This window comes from Oryctolagus cuniculus, chromosome 8 (genome assembly GCF_051225735.1).
Source record: "Oryctolagus cuniculus isolate XC-2025 breed Fujian yellow rabbit chromosome 8, ASM5122573v1, whole genome shotgun sequence".
NCBI lineage: Eukaryota > Metazoa > Chordata > Mammalia > Lagomorpha > Leporidae > Oryctolagus > Oryctolagus cuniculus.
The window spans coordinates 95229023-95247839 of NC_142874.1; the positions used below are offsets into that span (position 1 = coordinate 95229023).

General features: G+C 44.4%; 1 long non-coding RNA gene across 1 annotated transcript; it reads left to right on the forward strand.

Annotated features, from left to right (window-relative positions):
* The first annotated feature begins 538 nt into the window (after positions 1 to 538).
* On the forward strand, positions 539 to 8558 carry LOC108178061 (uncharacterized). The gene is made up of 3 exons (XR_001794753.4): positions 539 to 741; positions 7379 to 7475; positions 8313 to 8558. It is a non-coding gene; the product is annotated as an uncharacterized LOC108178061 (long non-coding RNA).
* Positions 8559 to 18817: the final 10259 nt, after the last annotated feature.

The following is an 18817-nucleotide window of genomic DNA, read 5'->3' on the forward strand; positions in this document are numbered from 1 at the left end:
TGGGGGATTTTCCTAGAGTGGTATCCTCATCTTTTAAATGCTTGGAACCCTGCTTCCACTCGTTTTGAAGATGGAGTAATTGAGCACGTAAAGAATGTACAAAAACCTGGAAACCACTAAAAGAAAAAGAAAAATAGCAAACACTAAAACCCTCCAAAAATGTAAACCTCCTTGCCTTTCCTTGTTATCACCTCTCTCACATTGAGCTAGCATTATATTGTACCCATTTCTTTTTGCCATCTGCTTCCAGGCTTAAAGTTATTACTGAAATTTGTTGGGCTGACATGATAAACTAATGAACTAGAAATCAACTAAAGAGGAACAAATAATAAAACAAACAAACAAACAAAAACAGATATTGAAAATGTTGGGTGAAGGGGGTCATGATTCACTGGAGGTTTCAGTTTTCTTCAATTCAAAAACTAAAGCAGGAGACCCCACCAGAGAGGGAAAGCTGGTTTCGGGGTCACCTCCATGATAGACCACTAACGGTAGACTCTGTCCACTGGTGGATGCTGAGGTTTCCGTGTCTCTCCTCGTTGCATGGGGACCTCTTGGTTTAAGGCAGCTCCAACCATCACATCCTTCCTCGGCCCTCTCCGTGTCTTTCCCTGGAGATCATGTTCTTTGGTTCCTGTCCTAAGCTGTTGCTGAGCAGTGCACACTTGTGCTTTCTCTCTGAGCTCGAGGATCAGGTGCTGGCTATGAAACAGAGAGATCCAGTTTCCATCAAGATCAAAGGTAAGTGAGCATAAACTAATATTAAGGACAGCACCTTCACCACCACGGCTCTTTCAGACAATAAACAGGACACATCTTTACAATTGCATGTGCAGACTACTCAAAGGAATTTGCGTAAAGCAATGTGCTGCCTTTTTGTAGACTCAGTTCTTGTTTGGTAAAAATGTTGTATCACGGACACAGGTCAGTGGATCTCAGCAGCCTGGCCTCAGATGGCAGATACTAAGAACAGCAAAACCTCAGTTTGTCTTTGGCTAAACTTCATTCATTAAATCATCCCAGAGTCCAGGGACTTTTTATTCAAGTTAACTCATCTAAAAAACTGATTAAATATCAAATTTTAAACAACAAAAAATTAATTTGCTCATTGTTTTAGTCATTAAAAGAAGATCCCAAAAGATAAATATACCTGCACACAAGCATGAAGTTTTGGTGGAGGTGGCAATGTACTCTGCAGCAAGCAAGTGGCAGTGTCACAATGGTGTTTACTGAAGGTGCTATATTTAGAAAAGGCAAGGCTAATGGAGCCTGGCTTTCCGAGCCCTTTGATCCTCCCTTTCATTGCTGTGGGGGTGGGGAGTGTGTGGGGGGTAGGGTTTGGGCTAGCCAAGTGGGGAGGAATCACCACCAGGCTTGAATCTCTGAATGCAGCCTTGCCACTTCAGGAAGGTTTGCATAAAAGGGATTGATTTTCATTCGATTCTGCAAATGGACTCCCTGAGCTAGCAGAAAAGAAGGGAATCAGAAGGGGAGAACATTCTTAGGCAGTGCTGGCAAGCTTCCAAATGCTTCAAGCCGACAGTGCAATTGGCTTAATCTGCTTCTTGAGGACTGAAGACTGAAATTTCAAGGCCAGAGACTCAGGAGCTAATAAGTGTTTGCCTGAAGTTCTGAATCTGCTCCTGGTAAAAACACAAAAGCAAAAAACAAGCTTTAACTCCTCTGCATTTAAAGTTGCAGAAATGGTGATCCTTTACCTTAACCTAAAACTTTTTTTACAATTTTACAGATGAATGATTTCTCTAAGACATTTCTCTCACATCTGCCATATGATTAAACTAAAACTGTTTAAGGCAAAAGATTCCTCTTTGAAATAAAATTAGCGTGCTTCACCTAAAATATTTGTTATTTGCTGATCATTTCCATGCACAAGCATTAATCTCAGTTTCATTTCAAAGATAAGACCAATAAGACCAGGTGCATTATGGTCTAGCAGGGAAACACAAATTCAAGACTGCAAATATGAGTGTATTTTAATTTCCATACAGTGTGATGAGCATTAAACCAAAGATAAGGGCAAGATGCTGTGGAAACCAAAAGAGGTAGTAATAAATTTGTCCTAGGACAGAGTAGAAGTTGGGTAAGGTTTCACGTGGATATTAGCATCTAAGCTGGGCTTTAAAGGGGTGCCATCCAGCAAGATTTAGGAGTCAGATCAGGACTGGGTGAGAAGATATCAAACAGCACTTGCTACCAGTGAGGCCAGCACTGTTCAGAAAAGGTGGCTGGGCCAGACACAGGGGAGCTCAGAGCCTACCACCCACTGCTCCTTGCTGTTCTCATCTGAACTGGATGGCTGCAAACTAAGTCTTCTTGTTTCACCCCAACCCTTCTATAGGAGTCTTCACAGAGCCTTAAGCCTTATTCCTTTAATGTAGAAATCATTTATTTCTTTAACACAAACTTACAGAGTGCTTACTGCATGTTAGGCACTCTGCTAAACATGAGGGATACATGAGTAAACAAAACAAAAACCTCTGCCTTCACTGAGCCCATTCTCTCACAGCAAGAGACAGCCACATAGAGCAAACCGTAATAGATAAATACAAACACCTAAATTTGGAGTCTTCAAAAGTAGTACTATTTTAAAAACGGAGCCATGAAAAGGGATCAAGAAGAATGGAGCTGGGACAGGTTGACATGGTAAGTAGCGTGGTCAGGATAGGCCTCCTGGGACAACTGATAGTAAGGTCTATGTGGACTTAGCCTTGTGGGCGGTTAGGGAAGAGTGTTATAGACACAGGGAATAGCCCATGCAGACAGCAAGAGAGTTGCAACAACAGCAAGGAGCAGAGAGCAAGGCGCAGAAGGATAAAGTCAGAGAAGTAACAGGGTCATCTCGTGAAGGGTGAGGGTTTTATAAGGGATCCGGCTTTTCCTTGAGCCAAAGAATGACATGCTCTGACTTACCTTTTTTTTTGTAAATCAAATTCTTTTTAATAATATATAGGTTTTACTTATATAATCATAAAATAAGCAATTAAAATATTATGAAAGAAATCTTACTTTACATGGGTACAGAAGAACAATAAAATGTATTTATTAATTATGAAATTAATGTAGTGAATGTCAGGTAAAAAAAGTGTATCTACAATCATGATTAGTTGCAAAGTACATATTTTTAAATTATTTATTCACTAGAATTGGGGTGTTATCCCCAAATCAATACACTTGACACTTTCTAGCCCACTGACAGACATTTTCTCGTAGCAGTGAGAATTTTGAGTTACTCAGTGTGCAGATTTTCAGCCTAGGTTGAACAAGGTGATGTTCTACCTTCTTAGTACAACTCATTACCTCTTTGTGGTCTTCCTGATTCCACAGTTGTAATACTTCTGTGTTTTTTGTGAATGGCTTTGCTGTTTCAAATGCCCCCACCTATGTTGCTGAAATGCTATCAAATATTCCTCAGTGCAAGAAGGCTGTTGTATGTCTTATGGAAAAAGGATGCATTATAGATAACTTTTGTTTAGGGATGAGCAATAATGCTATTGCTATAAAATTTGATGTTAATGATGAACAATATATCTTAAATAAGGTGTCTGACTTACCTTTTAAAAAGCAACATCCTGGCTCCTGTTAGAACTCTGGGCCTGACACCCCAGGCCTGATGAAACTCCAAGCAGATAGTTAGTCTAAAGGCTGGTGGGAAGTTTATCGCTCTGGAGCGCCCCACCTGGGGACATGGCAAACTGCTCAGATAGCGCGCTGGGAACCTCACCAAGGAGCCTTTCTCCATGTCTCCCACCCACCGTCTCCAGCCGTGTTGTGCTCTGCACCTCCCCCAGTGAGCCACTTGAGAAGGGCCCCTGCCTGCTGCTCAGATGGAGTGAAGCTTGGCTTCAAACCCCTGCTCCGTGTCCGGGCAGGCTCAACCCCACTCTCTCTATCCACCCCTCAATTGGTTCCCCCTAAAATAAACTCTTCTTTACTGTAACTAGCCACTACCCCTCCTTCTTCAAGCTCTAAAATCCTAAAACCCAACTCCCTTCTGGTTTGGATAGCACCTTCCCTCGATCCTCTAATAATGACTCTGTCCTTTGTTTTGGACCCTGTGTATTTAATCTGCTTGTTAGATCCGATGCCTTCAGACTTGGAGCAATGAGATTCTAGATGGCCATGCAGGTGAAACCTCAAATGGACAGTTTCTGTGAGCTGTCACTGCAGCCCCTTTGAGAGGCCACCTTCTGCTGGAACCTCTCTTGACTGCGGGTCCCTACTTCGTCCCTATACAGCTTGAAGAATCCGGAGAGGTCCCGGCCCTAACACCTGACAGCAGCCAGGATTTCCATAAGCAGAGGGAGGAAGTGAGGGAGCTGGGGACGAGACGCGAAACAGACTAACCGCATCCCACAGCTCCTTGCCCGCACCAACACACAAAACACACGAGCGTTCTTTCTTTGTGGCAGCCAGGCATACATCTGTCTTCCCACAAATTGGACAGGGATTTGTATGCTTTCCTGTTTCCCCCTTGATCCTCCTCATTCTGGCTATCTTTTTCACCATGGGCAATGTTTCTATTAACTTATTTATTTATTTATTTATTTGACAGGCAGAGTGGACAGTGAGAGAGAGAGACAGAGAGAAAGGTCTTCCTTTGCTGTTGGTTCACCCTCCAATGGCCGCCGCGGCCGGTGTGCTGCGGCCGGTGCACCACGCTGATCCGAAGGCAGGAGCCAGGTGCTTCTCCTGGTCTCCCATGGGGTGCAGGGCCCAAGTGCTTGGGCCATCCTCCACTGCACTTCCCTGGCCACAGCAGAGAGCTGGCCTGGAAGAGGGGCAACCGGAACAGAATCCGGCGCCCCGACCGGGACTAGAACCCGGTGTGCTGGTGCCGCAAGGCGGAGGATTAGCCTAGTGAGCCGCGGCACCAGCTTCTATTAACTTATTTTGTCCCCATAATCATAGTGCTTCTATTCCTACCATGTATGATTAACATACTTCAAAAGTTCATACAGGAACAGGTGACTGCTATATCCTGAGCCATCGCACAGGAAAATCACAAGACTGCTCTTCAGTCAATCTGATCTAGAGTATAGATACATCACCCCAAACCAACACCCTATACCAGCAGGAAGTAGCCAGAAAGAAGCCAGTGTCCTGTCTCCCTATCTATGCTCAGTCAGGATTGATGAAGCAAGGGCATAGGCCTCAGAGCCACGTTAGCTCTTTGCCTGAGGGCAGATCAGGGCCCCCTGGGGACTCTCTAGCCCACTTCGTTCTTAAGCTGGCTGAGTCCCACACCCTGTGTTCTTCTCCACCCCATCATCTGCATTAAGAAAGGCCTACCAAGTTTGAAAAGCCCAAGACAAGCTAGCTCGGTTCCGCTCCCCCATCCACCCATGACCCTTACCTGGTTTATGCTATATAAACCCAGCCCATCACTAAACTCTTACTCTCTGCCAGGTGCTCGCTCTGTGTGAATGGTGGCAGTTAGCCACCTCTTTGAACTGACTTTCCCTTGAATAAATCCATTTTGGCTGTGAGTTCCTATCCTGTCTTCTCTCTGTTCTGCCCCCTCTTTCCTTACAGCTCCTATATTGGGAGTAGGCTATTGAGGACAAGGTTGAAATAGGGAGAATGCTTGGGAGTCATCAGCAATCCAGTAGAAGGAAGAAGGTAGGCAAAGAGCAGGACATAAGCAGAGAAAGTGGCATGACGTGGAAGGGTTTGGGAGGTACTGTCAAGACAGAGCAGCCAGGATTTGCTGATGGATTGGCTATGAGGCCAGAATGAGGAGGGCTCAGTGAGGACACTGTTTTAACCTGAGCTTCTAGAAGAATGGAGCTGCCATCTCCTGAAAAGGGAATGGTGACGGGCGAGATAGGACTAAGGATAAGATGAGATGTTATATCTGGGACATATTACGGTTAGATGCCCCAGTAGAGGCGTGAATCTGAGTTCATGAGAGAGGTTATGATGGAGAGATTCATCTGGAAATCATTCGTGTATAAATTGAGCTGAGGGTCATGATACTGAGTGAGATCAGAAAGTGAGTATATAGAAGTGAAGAAGAGAATAAGGCCACCCACAGAGGGAAAAGGAAATAGCCACAAAAGACGAGAGGGAGCAGCTAACGAGGTAGGAGGAACGCCCAGGCAATGTAGTTTCCTGGAAGCCAAATGAAGAACATCATCGTTAAGGAAGAAGAACGGCCAGCTACATCAAATGCTACTGAAAAAAATAGAAAACTGACCTTTGCCATTTGACTATGTGCAGCTTATTCTAAAATCTGAGGGCTCCTTGATATTCTCACAAGAGCAATTTTGGTGATGTGGTGAGGATAAAGTTTGTTATAATAAATCACATGCAATCTCAGCTTTAGAACCATGCTCTCTGTCCTATTTCTGTGTCTGACCCACGTCTGATCCTCCTAGCCAGGAGGATCAACTACTCTCCTTGCTATTTTCTGTTTTCTCTCTTCCTATCAGTTTTGAACTTGGTTCTTGGCCACATTTCCATGGTTACAACTTGGGTTCCTGTAAATAATGACCATCCTAGCCACATTACCTTCAGGTGCCTCAAATTTCTCAAATACAAAGTTCTCTGTGGCCTTGACTTTATTAAACTTCAAGCTCTATGGCTAGTGGATTTGTTCTAGTCTTAGAGTCAAAAGGAGCTTACCATAGACAATTCTGCCAAAAAAAATCTTTGTGGTTCTCACTCTATCAAGTTCATTTCTTCCCTTCAACTTGGTCTGTTTTAATTTTTACTGAGGCGTGTTCACCAGCCTCTTTCTAGCACTTGGCCCTATCTTTCCATGAGATGGAGATCCTTCATGCCTTGAACTAGCCTAGTTTCTCTTGGTGGCCAGTAGCCGTGGGCACTGAATGGCAGTAAAGTAAGACACATCCATTCACAGCAATAGGACAAACATGTGGTATAGAAGTCTGTTCTGAGAGACACAAACGCTGCCCAGAGGTTGTAAAATCCAGTAGTTCCCCAGGGTTCACTCCCACTGCACATATAAGTATGCACATACATGAGGAGCTCACTTCAGCCATTTTATATGATTTAAATTTGATTGCATGAAGTAAAATGAATGGAAAGTACATTTAATGGCTTTTCCAAAAATGTAACTACCGCACCAAGTTAGCCAGGTGAATGAATAATTTTGTTGAGATAAGGAAGCAAACAGCAAAAACAGATAGGAATTTGAAAAGATCAGGGATCTGGCTGGGAAATAAAAAATTGACTTCCTTTCTAGATAACACAGTGGTGAGTGGTGCCCAATTCTGATTTCTTGCAACTGATTTGTCTAATCACAATCATTAGTGCTCATTAAGGTGTTTCCATAGAAACAATGTCTAAGGTGTACGAATGCTTCAAAATGTTCAAATGGACTTTTTTCAAACAGAACAAGAAGCAAGACTTCAAGATAGAAGTCTGACCCCAAACGGTACATCTAACCTTTAAAGTAGGAAGATTTTTGAATGCAAGTGCATTTGATTCAGGTAAATTCAAACATTATCTTGGGGGAGGGGGTGAGACTGTGGGACAAAACGTTATAAAATGCTCTTTTGCAATGTGTTCTTTATTATATCCTTAAAAAAAGGCCATTGACTTATATGTTGAACATAATCATGCACATTCACATAATATATAGGGTTTTAGCCTCAAAATCCTGAAGTCAGAACTTACAGGTAATGTAAAGAATTCCAAAGGGTAATTTTGACTTTACTTGCTTTTTACTTTAAACTGTGTCTTAGAAACCCGACTGGGGCTGGTTCTGTGGCGTAGTCAGTTAAGCTGTCGCCTGCAGTGCCAACATCCCCTATGGGAGGGTCTTGTTCTGGCTGCTTCACTTCCAATTCAGCTCCCTGTTAATGTGCCTGGAAAAGCAGCAGAGGATGACCCAAGTCCTTGGGCCCCTGCACCCACACACTTTCAGAGACCCAGAAGAAGCTCTTAGCTCCTGACTCCTGCCTGGCCCAGCCCTAGCTGTTGCAGTCATTTGGGGAGTGAACCAGTGAATGGAAGACCTCTGTGTCTCTCCCCTTCTGTAACTCTGTCTTTCAAATAAATAAAATATATCTTTAAAAAAAAAAAAAAAGACAGAAACCTGACTGGTAAGCAGCCTGTGACTCCATTGTGAGTTCAAATGTCCTTCAGTGAGTGAGAAGGCCCATTAGATGGATGTCTCCTGGTTCCCAGGTATGGATCCAAATCTGATTGTTAATAAAGTGGGGTTGGGGCTGGCGCTGTGGCGCAGTAGGTTAATCCTCCACCTGCAGCACCAGCATCCTATATGGGCGCCGGTTCTAGTCCCAGCTGCTCCTCTTCCCATCCAGCTCTCTGCTATGGCCTGGGAGAGCAGTAGAAGATGGCCCAAGTCCTTGCGCCTCTGCATCTGCATGGGAGACTGGAAGAAGCTCCTGGCTCCTGGCTTCGGATCAGCACAGCTCCAGCTGTGGCACTACGCCACTCCATTTGGGGAGTAAACCAATGGACAGAAGACCTCTCTCTTTGTCTCTCCCTCTCACTGTCTGAAACTCTACCTGTCAAATAAATAAATAAATAAAATTAAAAAAAATAAAGTGGGGTCTTCATCTGTCAAATCCTGGGGTTCACCAGGAACAGAAAGAAGGGAAGTTAGACTGGCTCTAAGCATTCCTGATTGGCCCGTTAGGTCTTTTCCAGAATTGTACAGAGGTTATTTGAGTCACACCAAGACGACTGGAAGACAACCCAGGTGAAAAGACATTTCAACTAGGAGAACATATTCCAAAGCCAAAGACTTTGTGAGCTATCATATTAAAAGTGTTGAGTTGAGAGCTGAGTTGAGTTAGAAATGGATTTTTTTTTTTTTTTTTTTTTTTTTTGCCCATGAGTTTGTTTTCCTAGCTGCTAAGGACATACAGAGAAAGCTAGAAAAATCCCCTGGGCCTATTTCTATTCTTGGAGACCGTGCACATGGTAAATCTACAGAACCAACTTGAGTCTTATGGAAGGGAGTATATATTTACAGGGATTAAAATAGTGGCACATTAAAGTCAGGCAGGTGCTTGACTGGGGAATGTGAAACCATCTTGTCCAGAGTCTCTGGAGGTTTTTATGTAAATGTTTTCAGCAAAATAAACTGTTACTAGGAAAACATGTTGTCATAAATATAAGAAGGGTCTGCAGGCCTGAAATGTATCTGGCTGCCTTCTCCTTCCTTTGTAATCCCACTAAGCCGAGATGCTCGGCAGGCGAAGGCAGCTCTCCTTGCAGCCTTCAGCCCCGCGGCTGTGGGCACAAGATGGTAAGTGTCCTGAACTTCCAGTAAACAGTTTTTCTCCACTAATGACTCGTGACCTTTTAAAGACTGTGTATTCAGCAAACTGTTTTGACCCGGGAGGCCCTTACATGATATACAGGTTGATCTACAGACAGCAAAGAAGTCTGTTGGAGGGAGGGAGTGGTTTCACAAAGCATCACCCGCGGAGCCCGGTTCTGAACCTGCCATTGCAGCTGTGGAGTTGAGTTAGAAACAAAAGCCATTACTGTAAGATTATGAACCCTGAATTTGTATTATTTCGTAAAAGCATATTTAGAATTTTATCTTTGCTTTATGTTAAAAAGGCTCCACCAAGTAAATTTATAAGGTGAACAAGATAATTATTGAAGTTTTTGCTTACTTTTGAATCTGTTTTTAAGGACTTTGGATGCAATTATTTATAAACAACACATTAAATAAAACCCTAAGTTCATAATGCTTTGCTGCATTCATTGTACATCACTCTTAGCTATCTAGTTGAGGATTTTCCCTGAATCATTTTACTAGCTTCTCTTCACTTAGCCAAGAGACACTTAGCATTTGCAGTGTCCTTACCATTCAGTCATTCAAGAGTTCACAAAGATTTATTTTGTCCCAGTTATGTGCTGGGCCCTTCTTTAGGCCTTGGGACAATATTAGTGAACAAAAGAGCTAAACATTTTATTTTATTCATTTATTTGAAAGACAGAGATACAGAGATACACCCCCTAGTTCATTCCCCAAATGGCTGCAATGGCTGGCTCTCTGCCAGATTGAAGCCAGGAGTTTTATTCTTTTTCTTTTTCTCTTTTTTTTTTTTTTTCTCCCACACAGGTGCAGGGGCCCAAGGACTTGGGCCATCTTCTACTGCTTTCCCAGGCCATAGCAAGAGCTGGATCAGAAGTGGAGCAGCCGGGACTCCAGCTGCCTGTATGGGATGCAGGCGGCAGCTTTACCCACTACGCCACAGCACCAGCCCCCGAGCCCCACTTTAGATACAGGGAGAATTCCACAAGGAAATGATGATTACACCCCAGCAAGAAGGATAAGAAGGAGTTGGATATCATAGCCTGCAGAAGTGGGGAAAGTTTCCAGGCAGACTGATGGCCCAAGGTTTGGAAGAGTCTGCCGCTGGAGAAACCTAGAGGAAGCTCTTGGGAGGAGCCCTGGGCTACAGGGGGAACCAGATGGCAGTGAGATGTATGGACTTCACCCTACGGGAAGTGGCAAGGGAGTGGCAGCACTGATTCTGTTTGTAAACAATCATTTTGGCTGCTGGAGGATGGATGGCAGAGGCAGGAGAGAAGCTTTGAGGCCGTTGAGGATGCTGAGAGCCCACGGCGGTCTGGAGAGGGAGGTTAGGAAGGACGTGGGGTGTCATTCTGGAGGCTGATTTGAGAGCACTTATTAGAGAGTGGGACAGGGATGGGAAGAGTGAAGGGAAGGAACCAGGTTGAAACTGGTAGAAATGCCACATACTAAACAGGAAAGGTTCAGGTAGACATGAGATTGGCTTGGGCGAGGGGCAGGGCGATGTGAACAGGTACAAGTTCCCTTTAGACGTGCTGCTCCTGTGATGCTGATTGGGCATCCACACAGAAGTGTCCTGTAGCCTAGACACCGAGTCTAGACTGAGGGACTCTGTAAGCTGAGGCCTCAAGTTGGTAGCCATCAGTAAGTGAATACAGACGAAAAGGGGTCAATTAGTCGACAACTCTTTACCGCACACTCACTGTGTCTCAGGCATACTGCCCAGTCACTGTGGACAAATAAAAGTGCATAAGAAGAGATCTTTATCCTCAAAAACTTGCACTCTGGGTGAGGAGAAAGACACATAAAATGAAAGTAGACATCAAAAGAGGGCACAATGTATTAGTTCTGTGAGTAACTACCAAGGGTGTTGAGATTGAGAAACAATCTATGGTGGTTATGGTAGCCTGGGGACCTACGTGGGGGACTGGGCCAGGATTCAGGGGGATCGTGAAGCTTCCCAAATGGGATGGTTTGCACATCTGTGTGTACTTTTTTTCCTAAGAGATTTATTATAGTCTCAGTGGTTTTTGTGAATCAAAAAAGATTAGATGTATTGTCATGGGAGACAAATTTATTCGCACAGGTAAGGATTGTTTAAATAGTAGAAGATACAGAGAAAGATGGGGGATATTTCAACAAATGGGGAAAGGGAGCAAAGAAACTCTAAAATAGAAAATTGAAGGCATCTGTTTGGGATAATTTCAGATTTTGTTATTGGGGTAGGAGATTCATATGAAAAAGTGAAGAAACTGAGACTGGAGAAAGGTGGGGACTGACATGAAATGGGGGATTTATTCATCCATTTTTTGTTACTATAGAAAAATTCCTAAGGAAGGTTAGCTCCACGAGAAAACAGATTAATTTTTGGCTTATAGTTTTGTAGATTCAAGGGCAACTCTGTTTGCCCTTGTATGTGGCATTTCTACTAACAGTTTCAACCTGGTTCCTTCCCTTCACTCTTCCCATCCCTGTCTCACTCTCTAATAAGTGCTCTCAAATCAACCTCCAGAATAATGCCCCACGTCCTTCCTAACCTCCCTCTCCAGACTGCCGTGGGCTAAGTAAGCTCTCAGCATCCTCAACTTTGTCAACTCTGCTTTGGTGAGAACCACTCTGTGGATGGTGGCACTGGGTTGCAAGAGGAGGAACTCAACATTGCTAAACAAGAAGCCACAGCAAGACTGGGATCCCACAATCCCTGTAAGGGTAAGGGCCTCCCACCAGATCCTGTCTCTGAAACGAACCACCTCTCAAGATCCCCACACTGAGGACTAACCTCCCAATACATGCACTTTGGGGAGCACATTAAACCATACCCAAACCATAACAGGTGGTTAACTGGAAACTAAGCACATTGAACTTTCTCCTACAGACCACGGGAAATCACTGAATCCAATTCAACTAGAAGAAAAACGAGCGTGTGATAAATAGACTTCACTTGATCTTAGCCAAAAAGCCAAGAAGCGATGTGATAAATATATTTCAATGTGAGACATGCTGGTGGGGGCTTGGAGATACACACGTTGGGAGGGGGTGGCTTAAATTTCCACACAGAATAGGTGTTCTGTGTAGCAGTTAAGCCGCTGATTGGAACCCCTGCATCCCATACCTATGTGCCTGGGTTTAAACCAGAACTCTACTTCTGATTGCAGCTTCCTCCTGATGCACACCCTGGGAGGCAGCAGGTGATGGCTTAAGTACTTGTGTTTTTGCCACCCATGTGGGAGGCCTGGATTGAGTTCCTGCTTTCTGGCTTTGTCCTTAATGAGTGCCCATTGTGGATGTTTGTGGAATGAACTAGAAAATGGGAGCTTTTTCCTCTGCTTTGCTCTCTGCTTCTGTGTTTCTCTCTTCCTCTCTGTCTCTCCCCCTCTAAAATAAACGAATAGTTTTAAAAGCTCCACACAGCATAACAATGCTAGTTAGCAACAATTAGCAATTGTTTTGTGCTTGCTATGGGCTAAGCCCTGTGCCAAGTGCTGTGAGTGGATTGTCTAATATAATCCTCATACCTTGACTGAGTGTACCCTATGGGGATGCAGGGAATTTGAATTACATGTTCCCAGTTGTGTGGCTGGGAATGATGGAGCCAGTGTTCAGGCTCAGGCAGTGTGACACTGTCCACGCTCTGAAAGGTGGCTGTCACCTGGCTTCTCCTCTAGGGATATTGATGCTCATGGAGACAAAATGCAGCTTAACAAGGGATATGAACAGTGACATATATCAACTGGATTTCAAGATTTAAATATCAATATATATGTGACAATAGGCATGGTTGTAAAAATCACATTTTTTAATGAGCTTATTATATAGCACTTACACAGAAAAGTTCAAGATCATGAACATACAGCTGGAAGTACTTTCCCAAAATAAAAACAGCCATGTAATTGACATTGTCACCAAAATAAACCACTCTCTGGGCTTTAAATGCCACTGATGAGTTTGTACTGGTTTGGAATTTTATAGAAAGAGAATCATATAGAATATTATCTTTGCAGCTGGCTTATTTTCCTTAATATTATATTTGTGGAGTTTATCTCTGTTGTTGCATGTGACAATAGTCTACTTATTAAATTCACATTAATTCTTTTTTTTTAAAGATTTATTTTTTTTTTGAAAGTCAGAGTTACAGAGAGAGGAGAAGCAGAGAGAGAGAGAGAGAGAGAGGTCTTCCATCGGATGGTTCACTCCCCAATTGGCTGCAACGGCTGGAGCTGCGCCGATCTGAAGCCAGGAGCCAGGAGATTCTTTTGGGTCTCCCACGCGGGTGCAGGGGCCCAAGGACTTGGGCCATCTTCTACTGCTATCCCAGGTCATAGCAGAGAGCTGGATAGGAAGTGGAGCAGCCGAGTCTCGAGCCAGCGCCCATATGGGATGATGGCGCTTCAGGCCAGGGTGTTAACCTGCTGCGCCACTGTGTCAGCCCCACATTAATTCTTAAGGTTAAAACATAATACCACAATGAAATTATTTCATTCTTAAGAAACAGACCCAGATTTTTAATTTTTATTTACTCTCTTCCCTTTGGTCATGTTGATAACAAAGTGTGAGCAACGCGTGCACAAGCACTACTCAGGCATAAGCAGAAATAGATTCTAATCTGCCCCTACTATTTATTTAATTTTTAAAAAAGATTTATTTATTTAAAAGTCAGAGTTATACAGAGAGAGAAGGAAACTCAGAGAGAAAGAGAGGTCTTCCATCCGCTGGTTCGCTCCCTAATTGGCCACAACGGCTGTACCAATCAAAGCCAGGAGGCTGGCACTTCTTTCTGGGTCTCCCACATGGGTACAGGGGTCCAAGGACTTGGGCCATCTTCTACTGCTTTCCCAGGCCATAGCTGAGAGCTGGATCGGAAGTGGAGCAGCTAGGGCTCGAACCGACGCCCCTATGGGATGCCGGCACTGCAAGCGGCGGTTTAACCTGTCAGCCACAGCATTGGTCCTACCTTTACCATTTATAGCTCTGTGTAAGCCACTTAACTTGCCTGAATTTCGGTTCCCACATGGTAAAATTGAGAAAGTCAAACTAAAAGGTCTCTTTAGTCTACTTTATTCTCAGTTGTCTTTGCTTCAACTCTAAGCTGAATTGTTTAACTTAAGGAAAAATTATAGAGGCAATGAAAGTCTTCCAAAATGAAATAATGTTTTTCTATTGTAAAATAAATAAATAATTGTTATAACAATTCAAATGACACCAAGCTACTTCAAGGAAAATGTAATAATATACCATCCTTTTGTCCAATCTTACTTTCCCATAAATATGAAAACAATGTGTTTATTGTTTATATTTTCGTAGCATTTTCTTTGCAGCTACAACTAGATATTCATTTAAATGAGCTTGATAATTGTTATTTTTGAAATGCAATCACACTAATACATTTTATGCTACAATTTTCTTTTCAAGGAAACACTTTCACAATCAATGAACTACTCTCAGCTACACTCATTTTTTAATCCAAATTCCCTCTATACCTCCCACCCCTCTCAGCCTCTAGTAATCAACAGGCTGAGTACAGGTTGTGATGGTATTTTTTAGGTCCTACATATGAAGGAGAACACATAGTGTTTGTGTTTCTGTGTCTGATTTACGTACTGTAACATAGTATACTTCAGTTGCCTACATTTGACTTTGTACTTCATAATTATTGTTTTGTAAATTTAGAACTTTCTGAAATTAAAACTTCAAGACTGGATCGTCAGTTGCTGTTCATTTGAAAGAATGTCTGCACAATGTTCCCTAGCATGCAGGCCCTGCATCCTCTATTGAGTGATATGGAAGTAGTGCAAAGTTGTTGTTATTGTTTTTTTAAAGATTTATTTATTTATTTGAAAGGCAGAGTTACAGAGAGGCAGAGGCAGAGAGAGAGAGAGAGAGGTCTTCCATCTGCTGGTTCACACCCCAGAAGACCGCAATGGCCGGAGCTGTGCCGATCTGAAGCCAGGAGCCAGGAGATTCTTCCCAGTCTCCCACGTGGGTGCCGGGGCCCAAGGACTTGGGTCATCTTCTACTGCTTTCCCAGGCCTTAGCAGAGAGCTGGATCCGAAGTGGAGCAGCCAGGGCTCTAACTGGCGCCCATATGGGCTGCAGCTTTACCCACTGCACCACAGCACCAGCCCCAGTGCAGGGTTTTTTTGTTATCACAGCACAATGTGCTGTAATAAACATCACTGTGGGCTGGCACTGTGGCGCAGAGGGTTAATGCCCTGGCCAGAACAGCCATCATCCCATATGGGCGCCAGTTCTAGTCCCAGCTGCTCCTCTTCCTATCCAGCTCTCTGCTATGCCCTGGGATAGCAGTAGAAGATGGCCCAAGTCCTTGGGCCCCTGCACCTGTGTGGGAGACCCAAAAGAATCTCCTGGCTCCTGGCTTCAGATCGACACAGCTTCAGCCGTTGCAGCCAATTGGGGAGTGAACCATCGGATAGAAGACCTCTCTCTCTCTCTCTCTCTCTCTCTGCTTCTCCTCTCTCTGTAACTCTGACTTTCAAATAAAAAAAAAATCTTAAAAAAAAAAAAACAATAAACATCACTGTACAGATAACATTAAGCCCTCATGTCCTTATTCTGTACAAGAGAAATGGGCTGATAGTTGTTGTTTTTTGTTTTGTTTTTGACAGGCAGAGTGGATAGTGAGAGAGACAGAGAGAGAAAGGTCTTCCTTTGCCGTTGGTTCACCCTCCAATGGCCACGCACTGCACTGATCCGAAGGCAGGAGCCAGGTGCTTCTCCTGGTCTCCCATGGGGTGCAGGGCCCAAGGACTTGGGCCATCCTCCACTGCACTCCCTGGCCACAGCAGAGAGCTGGCCTGGAAGAGGGGCAACCGGGACAGAATCCGGCGCCCCGACCGGGACTAGAACCCGGTGTGCTGGCGCCGCAAGGCGGAGGATTAGCCTGTTGAGCCACGGCGCCGTCCAGGCTGATTGTTTTCTAAAAGGTTGCTCTGATTTGCATCCCAGCTCTTGAGTTTTGAGCAAATTTAAATGTGAGATTTGAAGCGAGGGGAGAAATGAGATTTTAAAGAATTTTCATAATTATTCCAAATATGCATAGGAAACAGCAAGCTGGAAGATAAAATACTGAGTGTATCTTTAGAGGCTCTGCTTGAAATTGCTGCACTTTGAAACCAGGCTTGTCAGGAGAAGAAACATTTTTCAAAGTGGGCGAAAGCAGAATTGTGATTTTTGGCCTCCAAAAACAATACCAAGAATTAAATGGCAGGGGCCAGAGTTGTGGTATAGCAGGTTAAGCCTCTGCCTATGATGCCGGCACCCCATATGAGCGTGGGTTTGAGACCTGGCTGCTTCGCTTCTGATGCAGCTCCCTGCTAATGGCCTGGGAAAGTAGTGGAAGATGCCCATCTTGAACCCCTGCTATCTACATGGGAAACCCAGAAGAAGCTCCCAGCTCCTGGCTTCAGCCTGGCCCAGCCCTGGCTGTTGTGGTCATTTGGGGAGTGAACCAGCAAATAGAAGACCTCTCTCTCACTCTGTCTCTCTTCCTGTCTCTGTGACTCTGCTTTTCAAATAAATTAAAAAAAAAAACAACATGTATTTAGAAAAAGAATAAATAGCCGGCGCCGCGGCTCACTAGGCTAATCCTCCGCCTAGCGGTGCCGGCACACCGGGTTCTAGTCCCGGTCGGGGCACCGGATTCTGTCCCGGTTGCCCCTCTTCCAGGCCAGCCCTCTGCTGTGGCCCGGGAGTGCAGTGGAGGATGGCCCAGGTGCTTGGGCCCTGCACCCCATGGGAGACCAGGAAAAGCACCTGGCTCCTGGCTCCTGCCATCGGATCAGCGAGGTGCGCCGGCCACATCGCGCTGGCCGCAGCGGCCATTGGAGGGTGAACCAACGGCAAAAGGAAGACCTTTCTCTCTGTCTCTCTCTCTCACTGTCCACTCTGCCTGTCAAAAAAAAAATAATAAAAAAAAAAGAAAAAGAATAAATAGCAAAATGAAATTGCATTTAAAAAATTTTTCTTAAATTATAGAAATAAGTCACTCAAGTGATTCTGGAGCTGGGTGGCTGAATTGGCTGGCCACCTGCATTCTGATTCAACAGCTGTCTGTATAAACAGCGACTTCCCAGAGCCTCCTGAGGGAGCCTCACCGTCCTGCCCCCCTCACTGAAGAGATGCCCTTGGCAGCCCCCTTCTCTGGCCCCTGCATCACGCACACAGGAATAACAGACAAAGGTCTTGGGTAAGACAGAGAAACATGGAGAGCTATGTGACTTGAAGTGGCCAGAATTCCACAGACCATGATTGATCTGTCCTGTCAATGCTTCCCACTGAGCTTAGTCTGGATAAGACAAATTTCCTTTATCCGAGACCTCAAATGCTAAAACCTCCACAACTCCCGTAAGAGAAAGTCAGATGGAACCTGTTGCCTGGAATAACAAGTCAGGAGCCAAAGAGGAAGAAGAGGGGCCTGGGATGGGGCAGAGGGGAAGAGAAGGCGAAATGCCTAACGGATCTTTCAGAGAGGAGAAGGAGGAGGGTGCCAGAGAGCAGTGGCTCCTTGATACGTATCCTGACTCAAGGGAAAAGCAGAAATCTTTTTTGCATCACTGCTCGCCTTGGTGTGCAGGCTGGAGTGTCTGTTAGTAAGATTTTATTTCTGGTGCTGAACTGTTCTTTCCTGTTCTTCCAAGTTTGGAGGACACAGCCAAGAGGTTGCATCTGTAATGTGCATGGCATCCCTCCACAATAACATGCTGTGCTTTGCACAAGAAGAATAGTGCTACTTATTTGTCCCCATGCACATGTTGTTTTTCTATTCACAGGGAGAGTCTAACACTAGTCCTGCCCCTCCTTTTCCTAGGATGCAGGTTGACCAGTTGGTCCCACATATAGGCAGCTGGTTGAGGCTGTGGAACAGCAAATTGGCCAGTGGTGGCATGACCCTGTGACCTCCACATCATAGACTAAATGCTCCGTTACCAATTGAGTGTGGACTTGAGTCCCTCAGAGCTGGATTCCAGTTAGGGCTCCAGGACTTCAATGGTGAAAATCATGCAGAGCGTATGTGTCTTTACACAACTTCAATTCTTTTTTTAAAATTTTTAAAAATATTAACTAGTCATTGCTCCTAAGCATTTTTCTTTGGACCGAGCTGGGATATAAGTTTTTAAAAATTTTTAAATTTATATAAGGTGAACAAACTTCATGTATTTTGTATAGAAAGATTTAGGAGCACAGTGATTCTTCCCTCCCTCCTTCCTCCTTCCTTTCTATTCTTTCTTTTGATTTTCACAATGACATACTTTCAGTTTATTTTATAATCATGAGATTAACCCTCTACTAGGTAAAGAATTTAACAAATATTAAGAAACGAGCCGGCACTGTGGCTCACTAGGCTAATCCTCTGCCTTGTGGCGCCGGCACACAGGGTTCTAGTCCCGGTCAGGGCGCTGGATTCTGTCCCGGTTGCCCCTCTTCCAGGCCAGCTCTCTGCTGTGGCCAGGGAGTACAGTGGAGGATGGCCCAAGTGCTTGGGCCCTGCACCCCATGGGAGACCAGAAGAAG